At 46.6% G+C, this 5,033-nt stretch overlaps 1 pseudogene; it reads left to right on the top strand.

Moving 5' to 3' along the window:
* Positions 1–3,344: 3,344 nt before the first annotated feature.
* LOC129404798 (uncharacterized) lies at positions 3,345–4,678 on the top strand (annotated as a pseudogene).
* The last annotated feature ends 355 nt before the right edge of the window (positions 4,679–5,033 follow it).

The raw sequence follows: 5,033 nt of genomic DNA, 5'->3' as shown, positions 1-5,033 counted from the left end.
CCTCGGAATAAACTTGTGTTTTTAACATCAAAAATTAATTAAATATAAAGCATGGGAGAGAGAGACTTGCCCAGCGTCCCCTGCTTTTGCTTCCAGGAGTGACCCAGAGTCCTCCAGGGTGCACGTCCCTCACAGCCTGTCAGGGTTATTTCTGAGGCCTTTGGCGGGTTTTGTTTGTTTGTTTGTTTGTTTTACTGAATCCCCTGAGATAGTCACAAAGCTTTCCTGTTTGAGTTTCAGTCAATGACCGAACACCCCCCCCCACCAGTGCACTTTCCCCACCACCAATGTCCCCAGTACCCCCTCTCCTACCCTCCCCCTGCCTCCATGGCAGACAATTCCCCCAGATGCTCTCTCTATTGTGGGGCATTGTCACTTGTATCACACTTGTCATCCCGTTGATCTTCAATTTGCTCGAGCGGGCACCAGTAACGTCTCCATTCATCCCTGTCTCGTGTTAGTGTAGCCCAATGGTATCTGCTCGCTCCAGGAACATGAAGAGCCTCAAACTGCTCATTCAGGGTCTTGACGAAGAAGAAGTCTGACCATCTTGTAAATGGGCGGCCACGAGGTCTTCTGACGTCCCGTGGAATCCAGTCGGTAACAGCTCTAGTCCAGCGGTCGTCTCTAAATCGCATTATGTGTCCCGCCCATCTGATTTTTGACGGCTTGGCAAACGAGACAACGTCCCTGATTCTTGATCATCGATGGAGGTCGGAACTCCGGATTCCTTCTCTCACTTGAGTGAAACGTGATACTCCAAGCATAGCTCTTTTGATTCCTCTTTGGGATACCCGAAAAGTGTTCTCATCCTGTTTTTGTAGGACCCAGGTCTCTGAGGCATATGTTAGTGCAAGAAGAACGGTGGAGTCAAAAAGATGTGCCCAGAGTCGGAGGTTCTTTGTCCTCTTAACAACTTCTTTGATGCTCTTGAAGGCATTCCTCACTGCTCTCTTCCTCCTGCGCAGTTCTGGCGCCAAGTTGTTCCTCATGTTGAGTTCTCAACCCAAGTACACATAGCTGCTGCATTCAGAGATGTCCGTTCCATTGAGAGCAAATGGAACATCAGGGACTAGTTTGTTTTTCATGAACATTGTCTTGGTGAGATATAACTTCAGTCTGACCTTTCCACACTTGCGGTCGAAATCGGCCAGCATTTGTGCCGCTTGGCTAATGTTTGGTGTTATTAGAACAATGTCATCAGCGAAGCAGAGGTGATGTAGTTGCCAATCGTCTATCTTCACTCCCATTCCTTCCCATTCCAGTTGTTACATGACGTTCTCGAGGGTGGCACTGAAGAGTTTTGGTGAAATGCTATCACCGTGCCGAACCCCTCTCTTTACATCAATGATCCCTTCCTTGTAGAATGGTGAGATCCTGGTGGTGAATCCATAATACAGCGCACAGAGGATCCTGATATACTGGGTTTGAATGCCCTGTTTGGCCAGGGCTTCAATGACAGCTTCAGTCTCAACAGAATCAAAGGCCTTCTTTAAATCAATGAACATTAGACAGAGCGGCATCTTGAACTCTCATGAAACCGCAACGAGCTTGGTTGTTGGAATATAGCTCTAAAGATTTTAGGCCTGACTTTGGTTTGTCCTTTCTCCCTTGCTATAAAGACTTTAGCCTTATCTGGTAATAATCTCTAAACAATTCTAGACTACATTGGTATGTCCTGCTCCCCTTGCCACTAGGAGCTTAGGTATATCAGTCACACCCATCAAAGTGCTCCCAAGTCACTCCCACTCCTTTGTCTATATGTAATCACTTCTGTGTTCCCTTTCCCAACTAGTTAATCAGCTTTTCCCCTAATCAGAGTCTGTTAATTTGTAAGGTCAGAACTTGCTAGGACAGTGAACTTGTATTGTAAGTTAATATTGCCTTTCTCCTCTCGTTGTGTCTTTTGGATAGTTTACTTTAAAGCAATGTCCTTTTTGTATGGACAAAGAAAGACAATTGTTAATATGCTTTGGTAACATGGGATTTAATTGGCTTCAAATATTATTCACTCCCGGGCATCTGCTTTCTCGACTTAAGCCTCAGCTGCCCTTACTTCCTAGCACCCACAAAAGCAGGGTCCCGACAAGGGGTGGGACGGACCCAGGGCAAGAGGTGAGTTATATGCTACCCTGGCATCAAGATGGGCCTGGCCAAAGCGCCTAATGCTTAACTATATGTTAAGAGCTTGGTCATGGATATGTCATGTTATGATCCAAAAGCAACGACGAGACTAGGACCCTGCTAGGGATAGGAAAGACTAATCTGGCCTGAGCACTGTAGTCTGAGATCAAGATGACCCCAGGAGAGCAATTCTATAAGCTTAATACATCTCTTGCTATGTCCATACAAAATGATTTATAATATGAATACTTATATGTTAGTTGGACAAGGAGAGGAGAAACACACCCATGGGATTCCACTCTTGGGCGTGTGTCCTGCTGAAAGAGAATCTGTCCCAGAAGAAGTATCCCCTAAGGGATAGAACTTTACCCCTATTGATTGTGACCACACCTATGTGTAAGCCCTGATCCCTGATGTGGGGGATTTAAGGAGGCTGTATGAGGGGGTTCGGGGAAGAAGCAGAGAGAGAGAGACGGGAGTGTATAGAGAGGAGATCGGAATAAACTGTGATTGAGACCAACCAGCCTGGCTCCGTTCCTTCCTTTGCCTGCCTCATCATCCCCATCAACCTCCCCGGTGTGCGCCCCCTCTTTCTTTTTTGTCTTTTTACACAACTGGCGTCCCTGAGTGGATATGGTCAATCGTGCTGAATCCTTTTCAGAACCTGGCTTGCTCACATGGTTGTCCTTTGTCTAGTGTTCTGCCTGTTCTATTCAGGATGACTCGAGTGAACAACTTGTAGATAATGGACAACAGGCAGATCGGGCGATAGTTGCCGATGTCGTGGATGTCTCCCTTCTTGTACAACAGAATGATTCTGCTGATTTTCCACTGGGACAGAACCTTGCATTTGGACAGGTAGCGTGTGAAGAGCTGAGCCAGTGTATTGACGAGTACTGGCGGCAGATTCATCAGGTGTTCGGGTCTGACCTTGTCTGGACCAGGTGCTGTATGTGTCTTTACCAACAAAATGGCATGTCGGATTTCGGAAGGGAGAATGTTGGGAACGACATATCCATCCTGCGGAATTTGGTATGTGGGCAGGTGGACGTGGCTGTCGAAGAGATCTGAGTAGAAGTAGTGAAGGGTGATTAGAGGCCGCTCTAAAAGCCTCCATCCCTCTCGGAGAGCCCTGCAAGCTACCGAGAGTATCCCGCCCGCATGGCAGAGCCTGGCAAGCTACCCGTGGCATATTCAATATGCTAAAAACAGTAACAACAATGGACCTCATTCGCCTGACACTGAAAGAGCCTCCAATATGGCAGCATTAAGAAGGATGAGCAAGGAGAGGCTGATAAGATCTCAGGGACGAATTAGACTGCCAAAACGAAGAAGGACTAAAATGACTGTCTGTACTTTCAATGCACATACGCTGGCATCGGAAGCATCCATCCAGGACCTGATGGTGCAAGCACAGAAGATCAAGTACTACATCACTGGTCTGACCAAAATGAGAAGGCACCAATCACATCACACCATTTTCGACACTGGAGAAGAACTGTTCCTCGGAACATGCGACAATAGAGGTGTTAGTGGTGTTGGTGTCCTTGTCAACATAAATTTGGCCATGAGCATTGATTCATTCGAATGCCTAACAACCCGAATCAGATGATTATGCTTGAATAGATGTGGCTCACTGCCAGCAGTTTCTATCTTCGTCATCTATGCACCAACATCCAACTACGATGAAGAAGAAATTGAGAGGTTCTACATGGAGCTGGAGAGGTTCTATAAAGAAGACTACACCTTCTACATGATCATTGTTGGTGATTTTAATGCCAAGATAGGACCGAGAAGGTCACCTGAAGAACTCCACATCAGGACCCATGACCTAGAATGGAATAAACAGGGTGAGAGACTATCTGAGTTCATCATGTCGACAAAGACCATCCATGGTAACTCACAGTTCCAGAAGGCCGAATCTAAACATTGGACATGGGAGTCTCCCGGTGGACAGTTCCACAATGAAATTGACCACATTATATTCAATTGAAGGTTTTGCCTCACTGATGTCACTGTTGTCCCAAAATTCCAAACAGGATCAGACCACCATCTCCTTCGTGCAAAATTCTACTTCACAGTGCTGGGAGAAAGGTCTGCAAAGCTTAAATTTAAGAAGAGAACTCCCAGAATGACCACCAACTGGGAGCTCTTTGGCACTATTGCAGCAACGTGGGAAGATGCTGTCATTAACAACATCGACAAGGAATACGATCGACTGGTTCAGCACCTCCATGACTGTGTGAGGAATGCCAAGAGTGGGAAAGCCACAAACAGACACCTGTCTTGGGAAACTCTTGAGCTCATTCGCCAACGTGGTTTGGCACAAGCCTCAGGCAACCACAAGCTAACGTCCAAGCTCGCAAAGCTATGCAGAGAAGCGATAAATGAAGACCTCAAAGAGAGAAGAGCAGCAGTGTTGGCCGATGTGGCAGAAGCCGGGAAAAGTATTTGCAACACCCGCCTGTCCTTCGCCAACTACATGACCAAGATGACTGCCCTCCGACGTCCCGATGGATCTATCACATCTTCCAGAAGGGCAATGGAGAGGATTATTCATGGCTTCACTTTGGGGGCATTATGGGAACACAATTTTCAGTGGAGTTGTCTTTCTTTCTTTCTCTTCTAGCTCATCTTTTGGAGATAGAAATGCAATATTTCCGTGGACAAATGTTGCCGCTTGCTACATTGCTATGTTGGTTTGTTGTTTCTGAGAGTTTTCAGTGGAGTCCTCGGGGTACATTATCATGTCATCTGCGAATGGTGGAAGTTTAACTTCATCTCTTCCGATTTGGATGCTTTTGGTTTCTTCTTCTTTCCTGACTGCTGTGACAAGGATATCCCAAACCACACTGAGGAGCCTTGGGGAGAGTGACATTCCACCACGTGTCTGGCCTCCGTGGGAAGGA

The sequence above is a fragment of the Sorex araneus genome, chromosome 5, assembly GCF_027595985.1.
Source record: "Sorex araneus isolate mSorAra2 chromosome 5, mSorAra2.pri, whole genome shotgun sequence".
NCBI classification, from domain to species: Eukaryota; Metazoa; Chordata; class Mammalia; order Eulipotyphla; family Soricidae; genus Sorex; species Sorex araneus.
The sequence above is the reverse complement of the archived record's forward strand: the minus strand, read 5'-3'. Positions and strand labels throughout refer to the sequence as shown.